Raw genomic sequence first — 24,121 nt, 5'->3', positions numbered from 1 at the left:
ATTAGGAGTCTTAAGGCTCGAATGGACGGGCTGAAATGCCAGGTTTAAAATGGAAGTATCCCTATAGTAACACCTGTAATTTAGGAGCACAAAGATGACATTGTAATGCTATGATAAAAAGGAGACTCAGTCAACAAGTTGATGTGGTTTTTAAAGTACCAGGGAATATAAGATTAAATAATCACCTTAGAAATAATTTGGGATGTCGGTTGGAATTCCACACACATTAAGCAGTGCAGATTTTTAGTCTTCCACAACCTACTGAGGAAGGGAGATTAACAAATCTGGGAAGCCACACAATGATCAGATTCTCCCGCATAAACATGCTGCATCTCTGTGTCAGCTGCAGCACAAGGGCTGTTTTTCAGACACGGGAAACAACTCCTCAGATTAGCTAGTCTGGCCATTTGCAAGAAGAGTAGTAAATTGTAGTTTTACTTGGTTTCAAATAGGATTTAAATGTGCAAAATTTCAAGATGCAACCGTGACCCTATCACAGTGACTATAATGCATTCAAATTCAGTGTCTTTTCCTTTCAGAGGGAAAAATCTCTAAAGATCACACTAACATTTATATTTTTACAATTAGAGCTGCATAAACATCAGCAAATAATTTAAAGCAAAATAAAGAGAGCTTCTATAATAGATAAAATGTGTTTTTGCTGTTCTGGAAGATGTCTAAGGACTGCACATCAGAGGCTCAGATTAAAGGTATATTACTCCAAAAGATCCAAACATACCAGTATGAATAAATGTTAGAATAAAGAAGGCATTATGAGTAAAAAGGCATTTTTCAAAAAAGTGGGAAATCATGCATAGGTGAAGAAACAGATAAGAATATGAACTTTTACATATAGAATATTCATCTAAATTTTATATACATGCATGCTAAGATATACAAATGAAGGCAAGAAAGACTGAGAAGCATCTGCCTCTATAGAAAGAGGCAAAAAGAAAGAAAGGGGAAAAAAGCAAAAAACCTACAAGAAAGTCTTTGGGATCAAAACTCATCAAAGGGAAGCACATTTCAAAAAGCTACCCAACTTATTTGTATTAGCATGCACATCGGAAGCTAGAAAGTTTTCACACCTCACACATGGGGAATGAGCTTGAAAAATGTATTACAAAAAGAGTGTCAGTGAAGACGTTTCAGGGAAAATTAGTAATTCAAATCGTAGCAAATTGGGAGGTAGGGTTTTTATTTTTAAACCCAAAAGCTCTGAAAGAGCACAAATACGAAGTTGATCACAACCAAATTTAGCTTGAATCATCGTTTATCTGACAGTCCCGTTCCATTACACAGGACTGAAAAATGACGGCCACGACACAGTCTTCAGGAAAGCCTTTTGCAAGGGTGATTTTCAAAAACTACAGACCAGTAAACCTTACTCTGGCACCAGGAAAATATCTAAAGCTGTAGTAAAGAGTGGAATTGACAGACACAGGACTAAGTAAATTTTGGAAAAAGTCAGCACCTGTTAGTCTTCCTGCATCTATTTTGAAGAAGTTAGTAAGCGCACCAGTAAGTGGTGTTCAGTTCCCTTTAGAGTTTATTCATGGCTAAAAAGCATGCTCCGACTTCCAGCTCACAAACCCACTAGGCTCTGATGGAAGATGGATGTCTTTTCTGTTTTTTTAAGGCATCACATGAGGATTTCCCAAGGCTCTCGGTGATAGCCCTGTCTTCACCAAAGCAAGCAGGAGTCTTGTTAGAAGCAGGATGAGGCTGGGAGCCTTTAAGCATTTTCTGTTCTGTTTATGCATTTGCAGTGGCACATCTTTCCTCCTTCGTTTGTTATCTTTCTTGACTTCCTTTTATTTTTATTTGAATTCTATTTTTCTGTTGCTTGTCAACCCAAGTGCCTCTGCAGGAGAGTGGGTCATACTGTGCCCTTTGTAAATTAAGTATTAATTACATGATTAATTATTATTATGTGCCATTCCCTGGAAGGTTTTATACAAAGACAGTTAAAACGCATATATTCTCCAAGGTATGACTGCAGAGTGATTATGGACTTCATGCTTATACAAAGCTATTGATTTTTCTCATGTAGTCTAGTCTATAATACCATATTCTGTTCCAAATAGACATTATTTTACTATGTTCTTCCTCTTTATGATCAAGTTTTGTATAAAATTTTATGGAAAGGGAAAAAAAAGGAAGCTGCACAATTTCTTACGTGTAGACAGAAATTTGTTTCCTGAAAAAAATCCTCTTCCCTTGGGAAGCAGGAAAATTGTACTTAACCTTTGTTTTCATTAGTTGCTCTATATTGCCATTTTGCTTCCACACAATGCTGCAATGACATTAATGAACTTTGCAGGCAGTGAAAGGATTTGCACTCTCTGGTGAACTCATAAGAAACCTTGCAGGTATTTTTAAGCAAGGTCTGCTTTGGCCATGGTTACCCCCACAACAGAACCTTGGGTCCATGGGGAATTTACATTCTAATTTATTTCAGAGGCACTTGTGACCCTTTTGGATTTTTGTGCCTCCCAGTTTTCCTTCAGAAGCTGAAGAGCAGCAACTGCATGTTGGAGGGTGAATGCAGCCCTCCCTGAGCTCAGGGACACCCTCCACTCAGCCCACTTCTGGGGGCTCACAGCACTCAGAGGAACATCCCTCAGATATTTTATTCCATTCAGTAAAGCTATGAAGGCAGATGCTTCTGAAAACCCCAAAAGACAGACATGAAGTGATTGTCATGGAAATTCAAAGTGAAAGAGGGGTACAGACTACATGGGCTGGAGACCCTTCTCCATGAGGCTTCTCCAATACAGCAAGCCACAGTCCTAGAGACCACAGACACAAAAAATGGGGCTTCCTACACCAAGGAGGGTTTGACTACATCTTTCTTCTGACTCAAGTACAGTTCTGTTCCTCCTCCTCCGGATTCTCATGTGATGGTGGTGAGGGGGGGAAGATCTTAGTTAAAAGGTTTCATTTGAGAGAGAAATCCACATTCTCAGCAGTGGTGGAAGCTTATCTAATCCTAGAAAACCTCACTGCTACTGTCATAGCAGATGTTCATAAGCAATAATCAAAACAATACAAAAACACTCAACATCCCCTCCCTAAGGGAGAGGGATGTTCTGATTTGTAGGTTAGAATACATTTTTAAAGACAAATTGTCATCAATTTCTCTAAAAAGGATCTTGTTTGACATGTAAGTAGCAAACAGTCTCCTCCACATGCAAGAGTATGGATGCCATTTGCTTCACTGACAACTAACCCCCCATCCTAGAAGGAGAAATCCATCTGCTTCTGTGTTTGTCCTTTAAACCGTCTGACACTGAACATTTTGCGAAACTACCTCAGTCTCATTTGTCAACTGGAGCCTTTGTGTGATTCTTGTAGGCACATCAGGAGCTGTATTAAAACCTTTTTCTGCCCGTCCTGTGGTCCATGGCTATGGACAAGTGACAACAAAGTGGTGGACAAGCACGTGTTTGTAAATGTTTGTACTGTTATTTTATTTTGCGTACAGGTTCTTTCTTTAAAAAGCAAGCCATACTTTAGGTATTCGGCACACCAAGGAACCATCACTTGGAGGAATCATCTCCAGATGACCTATTTGTGCAACAGGAACTAGAGTTCTGAACAGGAAATCATGCAGGGAGCCAGAGCAAAAGCAAAACTTCTTCCTTCCAAGCAGTTTTGACACGTGAATGTGAGTGCTGCTGGAGTGGGACACCTTCAGGCCACAGCTCACTCTGTCCACCAGAGCCAGCGCAGGGAAGGAGGGTGGCAAGAGATGTGAGCACCGGAGCCCAAGTGTCAAGCCAGCTGCCCTCATTTGTCTTCATCCCTAGATTTGAGGCACTCTCCCATTACACATCCTTCAGCAGCACATGAAGCCAAAACACCATCCCAAAACATGCAGCTGTGCTGAACACGGTTGCCAGAGGCAGAAAGTGTTAGGACAGGGAAGGTATTGCAGGCATTGAAACGAGGGAGCAGGGTGTGTGCTAAGTTACAGCAGCAATACCTCCAGTGCCCTTTCCTGAGGCTGAAGAGATCATCCTCAGCTCCCAAAGCCAGCACTGAGACAGCCCAGACCCCTGGCCCAGCTCTTCCCCTCATGTCAGAGGACCCCACCCCACTGCAGTGCTACCCAGTAGCTTGGCCGTGTCCTGGCTCCTGCCACTGCCTCAGCAGCACATCCAGGAACAGCCACAGCCAATGGCAAATAGCAGTTGTAAAGCAGGGATGTTCATGGACTCAGATTTTAAGTTCTGTCCCTAAAATGAATTGGAAGCATCTGGCTGTTTTGCTGTTGGTGGGTAATGATGCAGCCCCGTCTCAAGCCCAGATGTGATTCTACATTCCTGCAGCTGTTCTGGTGGGAGTTTCAACACCCGAAACATCTGCTATTGGGAATCAGAGGCACGATACTTACATGATCTTTTAGGGCTGTTATTTTTGTATGTTTGCAATTTTGGTTTTTTCCTTTCCTTTAGAAAATACATTCCATTTATGTAACATCTCTTTCTGTTCGTCCAGTAGTAACCACTCCCCCTGTGAGGGTATCCCCACATAAGGTTGTTCCGCACGGCTGCAGCACCAAGCATGAAACACAGCAGATTCACATGTCACAAATGAGGTTTATGGGGGCTGAAGCTGCAGAACATTATGGTCTGTCATGTAAATATATATGTAGTGAGCTGCTAAAATGAAGTCATTACTGTCTGCTGCATAAATATGTATCTAGACCATCTTAATAATACAGAAATGTCCATCTATCAGGTAATTACATACTTAGCCTGTGGGGGAAAAGGCTGTTTTGACATGCAGTAGTTATTTAAATCCATTCAAAAAAAATAAATCATCAAGGCAAAAGAGATGAGAAGCCCATACCATGACTTTACAAGGATGATAAAGATGGGGAAGATGAAAGCTTTCAGGAGAAAGTGAATTCTGAGCTGTGGGGAGGTGGTGAAGCCTTATAATGCCCAGACGTATCTACTAAATTTTGTAGGGGAAAAAAACGCAGTCTGACTGGGACCTCTAAATACCAGGATTAATCCTGAAGTTAAAGTTCATTATTATATTACTCAAACCCATTAGAAACAGATTTTCTAATGGAAATGCTGACTTTGCACTGTAACACAAGCAGTCAATATTATAATTTCTTATTTCCTGTTACCATGGACAGTTAATACACTGGAAAGAAACAGAGGACCTGGAAAATTTATACAAGAAACCATGTCATGCCATTTCTTACCATGCTGTTAATTACAGTTTGGTTCCCACTGCGTGACTTGGCGCAGGTTCACCAGCCCCCCGCATCTGGAAGTCATCCCCTGCCTTCCCGCTTCAGGAAGTTATTCCTACACCTTTTAGGTGCTGCAGAGGATGTGCCACCCCACCAAGTCTTCTGTGTGCTGATCAACAGCCACAAAAGCAGTAATCATTGTGCCTCTGGCCCTCATGTTTTGTAGAGGAGTGAGGCCCAGGGAGGCGATGGTGAGGGTCGCAGGACTGGTGGGAGGGTCCATCTGCACAGACCTGGCAAGCAGCACAAAACCCAGGGTAGAGAGGAAAAAGCCAGAATAGGTGGTAAGAGAAGTTGGGGACAGCAAGACCAAGGTGGCAGGGGCAGTAAAAGCATGGGGGCAAATGTGAAGGAATGAGAAAATGGAAAGGTTGGTCAGAAAAGGAAGGCAGGCAGTCTGGAAAACTGCTGCCCTCAGAAACATTGCCTTATTCATGCACTGCACGGTGGGGCTGTCTGGAGAAGAGCCACTTCTGGACAGGGTAAGGGCTCCTGGGACAAACTGGGAAGCCTTGAATTATCTGCCCCAGCATAGGGAAGTAGTGAGGTAATGGAGCTGAAAAGGGAGACAGGGGAGAGGAGAGAAAGGCACACCAAAGACATCAAGCAGAAATATTATCTTCTTTTGCAATATGGGAGGAAGCCCCCATTTCACTTTTCCGTGTTTTCTTTGGATTGTTTTCAAGTGAGGCACCCTGGGTTGCGTGCTACCTCTCAAGCAAAGAAATTCCAGCAAAGCTAGCCTGGCTCTTCACTTTGGCATCTCAGTCAGCAGTAATTTATATTGCTGTTCCTCCTTAATAAAATCCATCGTGCACTCCAAAAGAGTAACTAGGACACTTAGTTTTTATTCCACATGCATCTCATTTGTCTTCAGCAGGTTCTTCCATAATCTCATCATTATTGCAATCACCCTCTGAGGACAGCTGACTTGCATTAATCAGCTAGGCCTCTCATCCCTCACTAGATTCTTTACAGTTTTACTGTGCCCTTGGGCATCCTAACTTTACTTGAAAAATTAATAAACCTCCCCTCTCTTATCTTACCTTATTAATGTCTGTCTTTGTAACCCATTATCCCTGCATCTCTTCAGTGACCATTTGAGGATGTGGTTACCACCAAAGGATTGTGCCCTGGTGAGGAAGCACATGAGAGTGCCCTACATAATTGAAAAAAAAAAAAAAAGAAAAAGGAAAAAAAGGGGCTGAGGGGATGAGAGAAAGAAGGAAAAGGACCGTGAAAACTTTCAACCAACAGTATTGTTTACAAGAGAGAATAAAAATATGGGAGATGTTAAGAACACAGTATGGACTATTTGGATTCCTCAAAGAGCTCCTCTTTGCCTTATTCCCATGTCATGTAAGCAGTCCCTTGTCCTGCAGTCCCCTCATGCATACCCCAGCTGCCACCCATCCCTTCCTGCTCCCCTTCCCTCTCACGCACCCTATTAAACCTGACTCACTCATTTTGGATGTTTTGAAATCCTAGTACATTAATCACTTGTGTTTGCACACACTTTATGTGGGTTGTTGGTCATGGTCTGTAGTTATACTGGCTGTCTCCCTTGCTTACTTAAAAGTACAATCCAATTGAAAATAAAGATTTTGCAGGTTTGCTCATTTCACACAGCGATAGCAGCTGGTAAGTGTCTTTTGCAATTCATCAGAGGCCTCCCAGACCACCTGCTCTTGGCATCCTGCAAACAGCTGGCTCTGTGTAAGTACCATAAGCTATTATCTTACTCAATAAATAATGAAATAAAGAAAGAAAGCAGGACAAAACCACGTCTTTGTAAAACATACATTCATGACTAGCCGTTTCTCCTGCTTCGAAGATGAAGAAAATCAAGTTAGGATCCTTTGCTGGCTGGAGCAGTAGCTTAGCATAGAAGATGGAGATAAATCAACACCAGTACATAGGGTTCTGTATTTTCTTTCTTTCTTTCTTTCTTTTTGAAACCTGCTCTATTTCTGAAAAAGCCATAGGGAGCTTTTATGAAACTTCAGCTAATGTCACCAGATGTCCCACTATTGAGAGGTGACTCTTGGTCTTTGAAACACTGTCCCACTAAGATTTGTTTGAAATGAACTTTTGTCCTCTCTTTCTGGTCCCAAGAGTAGATACAAGGTCACTTTCTCCTCCCCAGTGCTCTGCTGCCCATGAGGCTGCTGCCAGGTGTCCTCCAGGCTGGGAGAAGAGCTGTCAGCTTGTCCATCAGGAGACAGGCTGGAGCTAAGGTCAGAAGGGCCATGAGCCACTGGGGCTGGAGCATGAAACACATCCCTGTGACTGGAAAGCAGCTTCAGAGGTGAGAAGGAGGAAGTAGATGACGAGGGAAACAGTGCCAAAGTATTCCCTCTGAAGACAAATAAAGGTTTTAATAGGAAAGTGCTGCATTTTGGGCACAAAGCCTGTATCTCATAAGGATTTTTATTTTTTAATCTATGAATTTTGCGAGGCACATCTAACAGATTTCTTGCACTGCAAACAAAGGCAATAAATAAATGCAATCTGTTGCATGAATGATTTATATCAACACAATTTAAATTTAGGGTCTGATTTATCTTATTTTTCTAAATGGCCTCCTGTTTTATGTTTGCCATAAACTGAGGATGCAAGAGGTGGCAGTCAGAGACTTGACTGCCTGAGCAGTGGAGAAAACTGGGAAGTCCAGAGTCTGCCACAGTTGCGGACACAGAGCCACTTTTTCTCCCGCAGAGGAAAGCCTTGCTCTGCAGGCTGCCTCATTCCCTTTAATGGCAGTCCTCCTGTAGGAAAGTATTAATCACTGCAAGAAAAGATGTCTGACCCCAGCTCCTGCTATTGCAACTGAGGACTGGGAGAGGAGTGTTTAAAAGCCTGCTTTTAACATCCTGTAAAAAAAAAATACTTGTGATGGTTTTCAGAACAATTGTTTTCTCCCTCTTGTCTTGCAACCACCCTATGATACTTGCTACTGAAACTGCAGACCAAGGTATTCCCTCTCCTCAAATCAGATGGAGCAGCTGGCTCCAGAATTGGGGTGGAAAGGAAGGATCCCTAGCTTGATCCCATCTGTCCCAGGCAGCATGACTGCACTGGCACTGGGATATTTCAGTTTGCTGCCATCATAGATCAGTGGCGAGTTAATACCTTCCTGACATGGTGCACAGCCAGGAGCAGGGTGAGGCAGGTACTCTGCCTCAGAGACATGTCACTGATGGGCCCCTTAAAATCCTGTGACTGACAGGGCCATGCCATGCACTTCTAATGAAACATTTAAATATCCTGGGAAGCGTGGCAAATATTCATGACATTCCTGCAAGTTTTTATGTTTCACTGCAACCTTCCTGCCCTTTCTGGCCTCTCCCTCCTCTTGTTTTCAAGAGCAGTCAACTCCAGAGACCAACTCACAGGTAAACATGAGATACAAAAAAACAGCTAAGCATGACCTCTCCTTTTGGGAGATGCTGGCGACAAACAGCAGCAAAGAGAAGTCTTGAAAAAACCTCTGGTGTGAACAGCACTAGTGGCTGGTTTCTGCTAATGCCTTGCTGAACTGATTTCCAAGCCTGCAACATGGCAGCTCATCTCTTTGGACCACTGCTATTCCAGCAGCAGGGCAGCTCATCCAGGGAGCATGGTTTTATGGAGGGAACCACTCACCCCAGCCTCTGCAGGTAGTGTTTTCCTGATAAAATGGGAGCAAAGGAGCAATGGGCTTTGACAAGTGACGGGCAGTTAGGCTGCTTTGATGAATCTGGTGAGGTCCCAGGAGAAAAATAGCAGGATGGGTGGCAGCACTTCTGTGGGTGTCGATGGGATCTGCAGAGGGTGGAGAGAAAGATGTGAGTCAGTCTCAGATACTGAATGTTTTGTGGCTCCTCTTCTGTGGCATTTATGTACTTTTGCCGCTAAGGAGATGAATCCTGTCCTACTGAACAGTATGTGGTGTCTTGTGCTTGCACTAAGCTGGAGCCTGAAGCAAAAGCCTAGACCTAAATGTTCCTCCATTCTGGGTATGAGATTTTCTTTATGCCCTATATCTTGCAGCTTTTTCTCTTTTTTGCCATTAAGCATTTTCTGAAACTTGTGGCTAGAAGCTATAGTTTTTATGGTATTTTTAGTACACTGCATGGTTGTTTAAAGTGCACCTTATAAAAATGCAGTCCTCAGCCAGCTCCCTATAAACTTGTTCTGTTTTACATCAGCCAGCTTCAAACCTTCCTTGCCATTTTTCACCCTCCCCTTTTAATAACAAGGCAATCTATAGCAACCATTTCTCTTGCATGTGGTGATGCAGCCTACTCAGAATTCAAGACAGGAGGCTTTTACTTTCTTTTATTATTTCACCAAGACTAAAATCCTCCAGATACTATTTTCATTTTTAAGAGCAGCCTGGGTAAACACTGAAGATGGAATTAAGAATTTTGCTCTTGACAGAAAGGAGTTTGAATAAAATGAACATGGGATATAGCATAACCTAACCAGGAACTGAAAAAAAATGTAGTGATTCATTTTGAGCACAGGCTTGGTCAATCATAACTTCATAACTCAGGCTCCAAACGTCCTGAAACACATGGGTAATTCAGATCTCATTTCTGGTCTGGCCAAATCTGTGGTCGAACTGGTCTTTCGATATTAATTTTGAGGAATTTGGCTTCACAGACAGCAGCTTTTGTTTTTCTATAAAAAACAATGATGAGCATCGCTCAGAGGGCATGAGCTTTGGTTTACATCTGCCCTTCAAATGCAAGGATATTTCTTTGAGAGTTAAGTGAACTCCCATAAGACCTGCAAAAGCATATATTTCCTGATGATGTAGACTGCTCCTTTTTCCATCAGGATGGAACTGTACTAACTGTCCTCTCCCGTATGATACTGATGTCTCTAATTAAGATGTTACAATATTTCCATTGGAGACTGCCTAGAATACCCAGCCAAGAGCAGAGCACCACTGCAGCAGGCACATAGCATATATGTAATAAGAAACTTAATGCTGTGAAAAAGTACCCATCAGTGAATCCCATTCATCACTTGTGCACCAGCCTCAGTGGGACTTGTTTTCTGCTTGGATGGGGAACACATGCTTTCAAAACCTCATTAGGGACAAGGCTGGGGATGCCAGAAAGAAAGTATTTTCTCTCTCCATCATAGTTATTGTTGTTATTTTGTTTCAGTGTTATTTTCACTGAGGGAATGGAGTATCAAACTCTCACTTGTGGAAGTTCCTTCCAGTCTCTTCTGAATATGATATTCCACTCCAGCCCTTGCTTCCCTTTCTCCAAGCATCGTCATGCACAAGGCAACATGTTTTTCAAGCTGCCTGCATCTGCTGTTGAAACTCCCATACTTTAGTTAAAAACTAAAAGTAAATGGAGGATATGGAGTATCAATGGGAGGTAGCACTCAAGCTGATGGTGCAGCAGTGTTAATTACACAATACTTTTATTGAGCAATTCAGTGGTAATTCTTACTGCTATTCCTCCTTAATAAGATCCATTGTGCACCATAAAATAGTAACTAGGACACAGTTTGTATTCCACATGCATCTCATATCTCTTTAGCAGGTTCTTCCATATCCATAATCTCATCATTATTACTATTACCCTCAGAAGACAGTTGACTTGCATTAATCAGACAGGCTGCCATTCCCTTGCCAGATTTTCTGCAGTTTTATTGTGCTTTTGGACATTTTAATTAACTTGAAAAATTAATTAAAAATCTTACCTTATTAATATCTCCTACCTTCCCCCTACTCAGTAATCTATTATCACTGTTTATCATCACTGACCATTCAATTCCAGAATGGTCTTGTAATGGGAGAGCACACCAGAATGCCCAGGTAATGCTGAAATGATGGGGCAACTCTGAGACATCTTAAAGTGCTCGATTTGGTCTTTTACTTAAAGTACACGACTGTCAGAGAAGCAAAACCAAACGGCTACAGCTCATTAAAGACAATTCCAATTCCTTCCCACTCACAATCCAGCTTAAATGCTCAGATCTTTCTTCCGTGCTTGTACAGTTGGTTGGAGATTGCCAAAGAATGGATTGAAGGAAATTAAATCAAAGCCAATGCATTTAGAGATGCCACAACACATCCCTGAAACATGGTCACCAACCATAGTAGTTACAGTTTTACAATGTTCTTTATGAAAAAAAGAAAATTAAACAGAGAGCTATAGAAATTAATAAGGAGTCCATGGAAATTACTCTCAAAACATATGCAGTTTAATAGAGAAAAAAACCTTTCTACTGGTATTTTTAAAATAAGCTACAGAACTCTGTAAAGAACAGTTGCCTCAACATGAAATTCTTTAGGGTAGTTTAAAATTCACGAGAGGCTGCAATTTTTTGTACGGAAAATAAAGTACTTGTCAGAAAGGGTAGTTTTCATACATTTTTGTCTTTTGTGCCATGCTTCTGTCAATTGCCCAGCACTATTAATACGATAAAATTATGATTGTACTGGCATGAGCTAGACTATCCACTGGGCCAGCTAGACTAACAGCAGAGAAGAGCACACCATGCCACAAGGGTGCACAGGCTTGTCCTCAACGCTTCTGTGCCAGCTGGGATCTCACTTCAGCTCTTCAGCTCATACACAGTGTGATGCCCAGACTGAAAGATTTGGAAATAAACCAGTAGATTTTTGATTCAGTGCACCATTATTTTTAATTGTCTCCTTTTAGTCACCATCCAACCATATCTCAGTGGAGTCACTACAAATTACCTCAGCTTTAAAACTTACTCAGTATTGCACCTTGATCTTTTTTAAGGAGGGCCAAGACACACCTGAGCCAGTTCCTTGGGTTTTAAGAACAGGAGTCCTCAAGCTGCTGAAGTGATAGATGATCACTTACCTTGGAGGACCTCATCTCCCTTTTCCCTGGGAAGGTGAAAGACAGCACCTGTTACTGAAGTCATCCACGTAGGGTCACCTATAGGGAAAATTAAGAAATAAGGCCAGGTTCCTACAAACATCACTTGTGATGCTGAACATGTTTTACAAAGAAATGGGTCCTGCTGGAAACCTGGTGAGATTCAAGCTTTACTTTCCTAACAGTAAGGGAACCTTGTCCCATGGTAAAGGCATTTGGCTCGTGGCTTAGGAGATATGGCTTAAATTCCACTCATGAGTATCCTGTGCGTGCAAATAATTTAGATATTGCCTGTTGTGTTGCTCACCTGTTGTCAGAGCCATGTAAATAGCTATAACTAACACTACTGCTCCAGGGAGAGAACTAACAGCAGGGGAAAAGTGAACTGACTATTGAAAATTTAAACCAAAAAGAAGTTAATTGCTCCCAACAGATAAAATACAAATATTCTGAGCATGTACAGCGCACTTGCAACTCCTCCCAAACAGGACAGTTCCAAGAGCTCTCCATAAACGAGAACGATCCAAGAGATACCCAAACTGTCCGTGGTCTTAGTCTTTCCAAGAATAAAGAATTTTGTTTTTTAATTGCTGTCACAGTTTCACAGGTAAAGGCATTCACCTGCTTTTCATCCAAGTAAATACTCATTTTACCAGAAGACAAAGGAACGACCAGTATGGCTCAATTCCTAACAAAAAGCACTTTGAGGTAGTTTAAAGCCACGCATCCTACCACAGCCAGGAGAGAGGCTTCTGAATTATTTAGTAACCTCAGGCCTTTCAAAAGGAGAAGAAACTCATTGCCTGGTTTCATGGGACTTAGACAAAGTTGTGTGGGTAGGAGTATTAGATATTTATTCCCCATGGACTTTGATAAATAATTTACAGTTCAACTGCGACTAATACGTTCACTGAATGGGGAAATCTCTGCAGTAAGCAAATAGAAATGTTTCCTCTGTCAACTGCCCAGGTGAGGACCCAAACTCATCAAGGGAAACACAGGCTGTATTTTGCAAAAATCAGCCAGGTAGCCAGAAAACTTCATGGCAGTGGACAAAAGTATTCTGCTTCATAGATATCATTATGGACCCAGTCTTACCTGGCATATGGTAAAATACAAGAATTATTAATATAAGCCTGGACTACTGGATCAGGCAGGCCTTCTGCTCAGTACCACAATGCTCCCCACACAGAGGTGTCAGAGAGACAAAAAATGTGTCTTGTTCTTACACTGAGCGAGTGAAAGATGTGTGACTCCTGCTCCAAACCCAGTCAGAGCACTTTCAGCCATGAGTGCAGAAGGGAAGGGAGTTCTCCACTAATGCTGCTAAATGTACAGAGGCAGAATTTATGCGCAATCCTAAATAGTGTATATTCTTCATTCTTTTTAAATAGATGGCCCAGAGGCCTTCCTTAAACCCCTTGTCCCACTCTCCTTTTGAACTAACCCCATTTATACTCTCAGCTGCCTGTGCATATTGTCAAGCAATAGTGACATCAAGTGGCCTGATTGCCAGCATTTTTGTTTCCCTGCTCATCCCAAGGGCAGATATTGATCGTCATCAATCCTTTGTGTAAACAGATCTGAAATAAATCCAGTATCAGACATTTATCCTGTGGAGGGTATTGCTCATCAACTTGATTTAAGTTATGTTTATATGTGAGTAAAGTGTGATTTACAAGAGACCTTCCAACTTTTCACTGTATGGTAGTTTAGAAGTTCTCTATCAGAAATATACCTGTATAATCCTGACAGTAAGAAGATTAAGAGCCACCCTCTCTCATCTGATATATAGCACAGGTAGAGCAATGCAGCAGGAATGAAGATTATTTATTGTTCGTATTCCACGAGTGCCTAGTATCCACCAGCAGAGATCAGGCATATGTTGTGCTAGACACCGCAAACACATGAGGAAAAATGTTCCAGCACCAAGAGACCTTGGAGTCTCCCCAAGGAGAAATGAAAAGGACAGAAGCAGTCAGAAGGTGGGAAAGCACAAAACCTGTGAAGGGGCAAAAGCAACACAGTAGTGTAGTCCTGCCCCAACAGCTTCTGAGGAACAAGGAGGCATAAAACCCTCTTGTATGGTGACACAATCCCTAAAAATATGAAGGCAGTTGTGTTGGCAAAACCATCACTATTGGATGGACCATTTTCCTCCACATTCTTTCATCAGTAACTGTGATGGTGTATTTGAAGTATATTCAACCACCCTTTCAGGGGTTTCAGAAACTTTAAGGTTTTGGCAGCGGTGGACAAGGTGAAAAACAAGTTGGGGAAGGTGATAGATACCACAAGCATACAAGCTGTAACCCAGCAGTGGCAAGCATAAGATCATGGAAGACACAAGAGAACTTGAGCAAAAAAGATGAATAAGGCTGGTAAGAAGGAAAATGGTATATGATCAGGGATGCTTTTGCCTCTCACATTAAAGGTGATGGTATGACCGTGCAGCCTCTTGTCTGACTGCAGCTGTCCAAGTTCCAAACTGGTCGCCAGGATCCCTGGATCCCTGGTTGCCAGTGGGCCTTGAGGCCTCTGCAGTGCACCTTCAAGGACACTGATAGGCATGCTGGTTAACTGGCAGCTGGCACTGATTCTTCATCTTGTGCTAAAATCACACCTTGCTGTGGAGGTGCTAAAATCACACCTTGCTGTGGAGGTACATCCATGGGACCACTTGGTTCCTTTGCATTAGAAGCACAATAAGAGGGAGCTGGATTTCCTGCTAGAGGAATGTTTAGGGAGTGAGGTTGACCATGGTCTTGTCCCATGTCTCTTTCTGTTTCCTGACATTTAAATGCCAGATATCCATTTCCTTGCCCCCATATTGAGAAGTTAGCAGGTTTGCATACCAGTGTCTACTGACAGAGCCCATGTATGGGTACTCAAGGCCCCATGTCCAGCTGAGAAGTGTCTCATGTGCAACAAGCTGCACACCCAGAGTGACTTGTATGGCACACACACAGCACACACAGTGCCACAGTGGGAGAAAGAGGCCTTTGGAGCTGGGAGGCCCAGATTACAGGCCCCACCACCCCATGCTGTCAGACAGCCCTGGTTATAGCTAAGTACAGGTGGAAGTGAGAGAACATGTTCCTCATTATTCACCATGTTATTCATGTTATCAGTTATTCACCATGTGTGCTCCAACATTCATTAGTCTCCTGTTTAACTAGAGTTATTCAAGTAAGGAACGGAGACAATACCATATGACTTGTGTGAACACCACACACGGTGAATAATGAATAGTGGATATCCAAAGTGAACCTCTCACTGGACTGAAAACGCTTCATCCAAGCTGTTTAACAAATACTGAGGAATAATATTCCCATTGACAGAAATTGGACCTTGTTGAGGAATAATTGATGCATGCACAGAAGAAAAAAATACACACCACCAGCCCTCCAATTTACTCAATTTATTCACTGCGAATAATCTCAGTAGGCTCTACTTTCATGCAACTATGGGAATCCTCCCTTGAATCCACAAGAGGAGGAAATACAGCTTTATGTATCTACACACTATTCTTTTTTTGTTGCTATTATGGCTTTTTGTAGTATTCTAGACAGTGGTAGTACTGAAATAATTTCCTCTGACAGCAGACTGTTAAATGGAAGCACAGCAGAAAAGTAGGACAACGTTGCAGCCATGCAGGGGCTCATTCACCCTTTCGGGTTTCAAAGGGAGGGATGTTCCTTCCAGTAGCAAGCTGCCCAAATAGGATGCAGGAACTATGCAAAATGAATGGGAGATTCCTGGGCACAGACTCGCTCCATCATTCAAGTCTGTTAGGGGATGACATTTACTCTGGCTTTCTCATGTTGGGTTGTCATATCATGTTGAATTCAGTACTTGACCCTGAAATGAGAGGTGGCAGAATCAGAATGGTGAGACAACTAACAACAAAGGTTATATGAACTGGAAATTATCTCTTACAAAGCAAAAAAAAAAAAAAAAAAAAAAAAAATCAAACTAAAATTAGGTATATCTCTTGATTATTATAGTTATTACAGGTAGGCTGGGCAGATACTCACAGGCTATGCATGAATGCATAGCAGCTTGAAAGCTGCCCCAAACAGCTTAGGGGAGCTGCTTAGGAGAAACTAATGTGTAAGACTTCCAAAACAATCAAAACCATAACACAGTCTGAAATGGCTGCATCTTCTACATTGTGTTCTGCCACAAAGTGCTACGAGCCTTGAATTAAATCACAGAGACACGAGCTGGAAGCGAGGAGCTGTAGCCACAGCTTGATCCTAGTGTAAAGCTTACCTCACCTCACCAGAAGGATCCAGGATAGTGTTATAAACCAAATTTTCACATCCTGTGCCGTCTGGCATAGCACATAGCATCATCCTTGGGAAATACATAACCTAGCAGAAATAAAAATATATAAACCCAGGATGCCAAAAGAATTTGCCCTTTTGCAATCAGGATCAACTTTCATTCTTAACACACCTCTTTGGTCCATTTAATTTCATATTGCTCTGGTTTTTTTTCTGCACAGGAGCCATGGGTAGTGCTGCAGATAGAGGGGAAAATCCCAGGGCTGTGTTAAAAAAAAATCCAGATGTAAAGCAAAATGGATTAATACACTTTTCTACAAAGTGGTAAAATGAAAACACATCTGATGGACTTCCACACAGTTTGCCTCAGGCAAAGAGCATTCCATTAAAATAAAAATACATTTGGTTAGAGCAAATTAAATGTTCCCAAGAAGGAATAGTTTGAGGTCAAAGGTGAAGCCACTTTACTTGCACACATGTTTTCAATCTGTTTGACCTCTGTGATCAGCAAAGCTCAGATGTGCAAAGGGGAAGAAGCTTAAAAGAGATTGGGAAGAATAAAAAAATAAAATACAAAGAAATGCATAAAAGATCTGCATGATATAGTTGTAAACTGTCCGTACTAAAAGAGGAAAAGTTGTGAGGAGTTTTTCTGTGATCCTACTCGGGGTGATAAAAGACCTGGAAGATCTTGACCATATTGCAGAATAATGTTTCTTATCATCAGCTGGGACAGAAAGAATGACTCCTAAGCTGTTGTGGCAAGGATTTGTGTGCCTGATGTTGAACAGTCCTGAAAAGACTCTAGGGAAGTGGATCAAAAAGAAGGAAAAGAGCAAGTGAAAGATTTTCTGTTGAACCAGTGCTCCATTTCATGTACCCTTCCCACTGAATGTGCTCCGGCTGCTCTTTCACATGCAAGTTTTTGAAGCAGGTTTTTGTCCAATAAACCAGGAGACTGCGGCAATCAGGCAGAGGACAGAACACTGATGTTTTGCTGGGTGGCAGCTTCCAACACAACCTTTGCTGTGGCTTAAATCCCCAAGGGATGAGCAGTGCATGCCCTGCCTCCTTTATGAGACCAACCTAATGTAAGGTCTTACTCCGGCACTCTGGAGTGTCTCCTTGGCAAACAGGGGGGACAGGTTGAGCAGGGGCAGGGAAAAGAGGGTTGTGTGTTTTGCCTCAGCTTCCTCCCTTCCTCTGCCCTACTCTCTAACAGACACCATGAGTCTGGATCTTCTTCTGTACAATGTGAATGTTTTGAACCCAGGCTCAATTATGTCCAATGAAAAGCAAAAAAGCCAAACTAACCTCAGCTAAGGTTCTCCTGGAGCTTGCTCACTTCAGCTTATATAGCCCTTAGTGCTACAAACTACAGATCCTTTTATTGCCAGCCATGGGTTTACAATGCCTGCTAACACTGCCTGGTCCCTGCCCTGCCAGCCAGCATTTAACTGGCTTTCCCACCTGGCTTTCCCCTGCAGCTCAAGCTTGAGAGAGGAGCCTCTCAGCAATGGCTGTGCCTTGCAGCCGAGCCTTAATCAGGTCAACAAGAATGGATTTTGCTCCACACTCCCAGTGGAAGGCTGTCACATGAGCACGGACAAGAAGTCCACAGATCTTCTGGACAAAGTAGACTTACCCAAAAGCCGTTGGTTTGTCAGATTGCTATTTTGAAGCCAGCCAATTCAGCTACTCCATCTTTCACAACTCATCTGTTTGCTGTGGCTTAGCAAATCCATTGGCCCCTCTCTGTCTATGGCAGCTGTGTTACTGCCCATATTGCTGCAGGGAAGAAAGGTGCTTCACACCTTTCCTAGGTTATTACTGCAGATTGGTCCATGCAGAGTGCTGCAGCTGCAGGTTTCAGCCCCGGTGGCTCACTACGCACCCCCACTCCGCAGGCACTGGCATGGCCAGTGCATCTGCTCTGCAGAGCCCCAGGCTCAGCTGGGGGGCCTGGGGCTCATCTGGGCTCAGAAGGCTTGAATGGCATTTCCACAGGGACCTTCGCCATTCTTTCTTCTCCTCAGCTGCTGCAAAGCAGCAGATAACCACAAATGCATTTTTCAAAAGGAGAGTGTGTCTGCATCTCTGCTAACTCCTGATCAAGAGCAGCAGCTCTGTGTTTGCCACAAATCCATGTTCTCGCTGCTCCTGAAATCCCAAAGCCAGTGTGAATGATAGGACCTGAATAAAAGTCAACTATATGATATGGGTTAAAATCAGATGAAAATCTGGAAGGCAGTGTTCAGAATGTGCACAACGTTCTAACGGGTGTTTCAGCTGCAAATCAATCCCAAACTTCTGACCAAAATTCACCCTGCTTTGAGTCAGTCCCAAAGTTCACACCCCAGAGCCATGGAGTAGTGGGGATCTTGAAATCAGGCTTGAATCATCTGCAAGATCAATGCTATTTACACCTTACCCGATGGCAGCAACACATCCAAAAGGGATTTGCTACACCTCTCGGAGTAGCCAGGATCTGGGAGGTCAGCCTTTTTATTAACAGGCAAGGCTGTGCCATGTGAGGAACAGCAGAATTTACACTTGCCATCTGCAAAATGAATTACATGTTCCAGGCATCTGCAGCTTCATAAATTATAACACAGTGTCAACAGTGCACCTGTGAGGAGATTTTAGACAACAGGAGCAAAGAAACTGCCAGTGAACCAAGGGGATGCACAGGCAGGAACGCTGGGAAGGCATTTGGCTGCTACCTGCTTCAGCTTGCCCGAGCTTTTCCCTCCTGCATGCCCAGCCGCCAGCAGATTCGCACCACCAAGAGTCACAGAAAGTGCACACTTTTATCAGCCTTTTAAACACTGGGCCCCTTTCTGTAATTAGGTGTGGGGATGAGGCTCTGCTTGGCCTTCCTCTGTGGTTCCCCTTGAGCATCACTGGTGAGGGGCTCTTGGGGGAGAGGGGGCAGGCAGGGGGCCGGGGGGCTGGGGTTTTGCATATGAGATTAAGGACTGAACATCCTGTTCATTTCGCTTTTATCTGTCTGTGTGCTGTAGCGCTGAAGTCTCTGCTTTCCCTGTGTTATATTCAGCGCGCAGAGTGACTCATCTGCAAGCGCAAATTACCTTGCTAAAGTATTCTTAGGAGAAATAATTAGCCACAAGCACCTCCTCTCCAGCCTCCTGTATGTGCCTCCGGGGACTGGGGCGCTTGACATAAATCATTTAGTCCCGAGCCCTAGCACACACCTTTCCCAAAGGACTCCATAATTGGCAAAGTAGTTGCCAACCGGGTTTAAAGTGATTTGAAATTGTTTTCCATACAGCCTTGCTGATAGCAAAAGGTTTCCCCCTTTCCTCAAGCATGAGTTACAGTAACATGATTGGATGTAACCCGTTATTCAGTTCAAGCTGTGATTCTGATACAGTATAGACAATATAAATTCCCCAGAGCTCTGTGAGGCCACCTCAATGGTCCATTTAAGTCCAATTCAATTAGGCTCACTATAGTTCTTAGGATTTCTTAGGTATGTTTGCAGCAGCCTTGGGGTTTGAATGTGAGAACAGTATTCATCTAGGAGTTTTAAATTAGGTCTCAGGTGTCATCATTCTAAATGAATTATTACAGTGGTGTGTTCATGCCATTACAGGTAAGGTTATGTTAGTATCTCCATTCAGCCATATTAATGCACCAAGGGCTGGAGCTTGGTATGTAAGGTCCTTGCCTTACAGCGTCTGCTTTAACCTCTCCCTCAAAATAACCGGGCTGCCGGGCACCGAGCTGTGTTTAAAATACGTGTAAATAGCTTGTTTACTTTCAGTTTCTGACTGATTGTCAGCGATGTGAATTAGGAGGTGCTGTTACACCCGCAGCACTGCCAGTGCCCTTCCCTCCTCAGAGGGTCGGGGAAAGGGACCCTGTCCAGCCTGACCCCCCTCACTGCCGATGGCAAAGAGGTGTGCAGAGAGGAATGGAGTGCTGGGATGGGAAAGACTGCAAACGTCGCTCCTGCCTTTCTTTCAGTTGTTGGATTTTGGAGTCCTGGTTTTGCTTTATTTCCCCAGCCACGGCTCGCAGGGAGGGAAACATGAAAATGTGCTTCATTTCGCTTTCCCCAGCTTTTCTCCATTTGTGTCTGCATCTGATCTCCCTCTGGTATTTAACGGTCCTCTCAGTGCTTTCAGGAATGAGTGTGGTGAGGGAAGAGAAGCACTTCAGCAGCCCAAATGGCCCCTCCATATTTCATGTCTACAGATGGACACCATTTGGCTCCTATAACAAGGCAGTGCAAATGCCAGCTATGTAGATGAAGCTTACTTCAAAGGAGGAAAAAAGAAGAAGCAGAGAAGATGATTAATTTTTAGCAGGGAACTCTGGAAGCCTAAACTGGCATTTGGATTGAATCCTGAGACTAGATTTAAAGGTCAAAGATAACATGTCTTTATTGGCTATATGTCGAAATTATTTTCATTGTTTTACTCTGGTCCCATCTAGTGGCTCCTACAGAAAGTGAGAGCCCTTCGCTCCATTGCTGTATTACCTGGAAAAGCCACAGTCTCACTAAGGCTAAAGAGAGAAGGGATAGGGGATATTTCACAGGTGGAGACCTGAGAAATAAAGCAACCTGTTGGCCTTTACGTAGTTTCACACTGGCTGTCAGGTCTCCCAGATCCAAGCCTCCTGAGACCCATACAGTACTTCCGAGAAGAGTATCCTACCTCCCAGAGCCATAACCTTTTCCTATTGTTTTTATCCTGGAAATTTCACTTAGTTTATCTCCACTCTGATTTGCTACATCTTGCCCCTATGCTCCTGGGAGAAACATGTCAATATTTTGCCTGTGTTATATAGGGGAATAGTCAGAAGAAAAGACTCAAAATCTTTCCTCTGCTCTCTGTCATATCTTTGCTAGGGCAGGCTGTAGCCCTAAGGTCCTTCCAAGATCAAATAAATGCCTCCAGGAAGAAAAGATCAAAGGAGAAAGAAGCTTAAGAAGTCACTAGTCTGGGTATTTCCTCCTATTAGAGTGGCCCATCATGATTCAAGCAGTCTCCTGGGTAACAAAAATTATGGGGCAAAGCATGTTTCTCTGGGGACAGAGGCCCCCAGATGAGAGAGAGCATCTGTAGGGCAAATCCACACATGCAGGACTCACTTTTCCCACAGCCATCTAGAAGAGAGTCAGACCTCACCCACAGGCCAAGTAGCAAGATTAGTAGCAATTATTTCCGAGATTCTCAGCAAGGCCTGTGGGCGGTGCAGCACTAGCACAAGCTTCGGGACACCTCACAGCCAGGGCTTTGGCTGAGCACAGAGGCATGGGATCCATAAAGGTCACTGTTCCTCCAAAGGCATTTGGGACACACACTGAGGGATGGCTCTGCTGTTTCAGGACCTGAGCTGGGATACCCTGACTGCCTCATTATGCCATAGGAGCTTCTCTGGGGGATTGACACTAACTGGGGGATGCCTGCACCATCCATAGATGACCACTTAACCAAATATATTAGGTCACCTGCTAGGTGCTGGGTGTTTCCATTCATTTTCTTGTAGCCAGCTTCAATTTTTAAGCCTAAATTTTGTCTCCTTATTTTTCCTTGGCACGACCTCACTTCTTTTAATACTGCTACTATTAAAGTACAATCAAGGTCACTTCAGAGTGTCACTTCTGGGACTGTTCTTTGTTTGCAGATACCCAAGGGAATTAGAGCCAAATAACTTAGTCACATATGTAGATATCTTATTGAGTCAAGGTTTCAGTGAAAGGGAATGTAATAAAAATTAATATCTCCTAAGGAACAATGTTGATTTGCAACTTTTTACCTTGTTTACCAGAACATTTTTTCTGGGAAAGCCTATGACTTCCCGAAGTTTTATTTTAGTAATTAATTGTACAGATGTATTTTCTTACCATTTAACTAAATTCTTTTGCTAGAAACCCTTTTGGAATTTTAATCAATGGAGATTTAGTAGGAAAACAACAGGTGCCCACTTTATATCTTAAGAAAGGTAGGACATTTCACAGAAGACAAATTTTGACATCCCTGCAGAGCTAATCTAAAGCCAGACTGGCAACTGGGAGAAAAAACATTCCCTAAAACACAAATCCTCAACAGCTCTCTTTTGGACTCTCAGATCTAGGAATCAGTCTTCATCCGTGAGGAGCTTCTGTTCAACACAAGTATTGGAGAGGAGGAAAAGAGAAGAAAAATTACTTTGCCTTTGTCTCTTTGCTTGCCCAGCCCTACAGTCTTCTGTGGCCTAAATGCACAAAGCAGAAGTATTCACAGGTTTGCCTAACATTGTACTGTCCACAATCATCCTCTCCGGACAGACCCACTGCTCTGGGCTCACTGGTGTTTGTCAAATGTTGTCTGCATCGGGAGCACCTGAGGACACTTCCCAGCTCCCTTACTGGGCAGACCAGTTGCACCGCAGCCGCTCATCTGGGCAAGACCAGTGACATGCTGCTTCCCACACGCCCTGCTTGCCCCAGGAAGTGAGTGCAGGCTGAGGATGATGTGCTTTTCCTGGCTCCCTTCCTGGCGTCCTGCAGCTCAGCCCTGATGTATCCATGAGATGCAGCCTTCTCATCCCGGCTGGACTCCCACTGCCCTCAGACCTTTGCATGCAGAGAAGAGATTAACTCTTTATTGTGAGGGGGAGTGAGGCACTGGAAGAGATTGCCCAGGAAAGCTGTGGATGCTCCAACCCTGGGAGAGTTGAAGACGATGTTGGATGGGGCTTTGAGCAACCTGGTCTAGTGGAGGGTGTCCCTGCCTGTGGCAGGGGGGGTGGAACTGGAAGATCTTTAAGATCCTTCCAACCACCATTCCATGATTCTATGAGTCCATGAAGCGAGCAGCCACAGGAAATGTCAAAGACACTCTAAAGCTACTGCTGGGGGATCCTGCTAATTTCATCACTGTTTCCTTCCACCATCAATAAGTAGCTATAACAAAGAATGCACAGCACCGACACCCATAGCATCCATACCTCACCCTCCCAGAATCCATACGGACCTTTTGTGTGAGTCGGGGCTGCTCGGAGACACTCAAAGCAGCAGATCCCGCAGATCCCGGGTGTGAAAATCCCGTGTTCTGCCACTCCATAGCTACCATCACTTCTCCTTGCGTGGCTTTCGGAGGGTTTCCGCGGAGCAACAGTGACATCCAGTGGCCGCATCCACCCGGTGGGATTCCTGCTGCAGGCGCGACTCGGGATCATTACAGATGCTCTGCCTTCATTACGGAAAAAAAGCCGGCGCGCAGAGAACTGCCGGGCTGGTGAGAGCGCACCCTAAGAAGGGACATGGGGGCTCGCCTTCCAGCAGCAAACCTGTGCGCTCCTGAAGGCAGCTGGGGAGTCGCGGGTCAGTCAGGGGAAAGCAGGAACTGCCCAAAGAACGCGGGCAGAAACAATTTTGTGAGGGGGAGACAGTATTTCTGAAGGGGGAGGTCATCTCTAAGCCTCCGGCCACTAGCCCCCCAAAACCACAAAAGAGACAGGGAGTAGCCTCACATGAGTGAAATTATCCTGGTGGTGTTTTTCCGTCTCCTTGTTTCAAACCTCACAATTGTGCCTGTAAATCTTCCAGCTGCAGTCAAGGGACTGAAAAGAAAAAATGGCAAACGCTGTGATTCTCCTGATATGTGCCCATCACTGGAACCTTGGCTCCAAAATAGTGAGTACAGGGAAACGGGCAAAATCAAAGGGTCAGTGATGCT

The 24,121-nt window shown here is 43.7% G+C and overlaps 1 long non-coding RNA gene across 1 annotated transcript; it reads right to left on the bottom strand.

The window, feature by feature from the left end:
* Positions 1–15,544: 15,544 nt before the first annotated feature.
* On the bottom strand, positions 15,545–23,581 carry LOC120409777. Its single transcript, XR_005601592.1, has 3 exons — positions 23,417–23,581; positions 16,414–16,514; positions 15,545–15,999 (listed from the first exon to the last, which is right to left on the bottom strand). It is a non-coding gene; the product is annotated as an uncharacterized LOC120409777 (long non-coding RNA).
* Positions 23,582–24,121: the final 540 nt, after the last annotated feature.

This window comes from Corvus cornix, chromosome 2 (assembly GCF_000738735.6).
Source record: "Corvus cornix cornix isolate S_Up_H32 chromosome 2, ASM73873v5, whole genome shotgun sequence".
NCBI lineage: Eukaryota > Metazoa > Chordata > Aves > Passeriformes > Corvidae > Corvus > Corvus cornix.
Note: the sequence above shows the minus strand (reverse complement) of the source record. Positions and strands in the feature narration are given on the sequence as shown.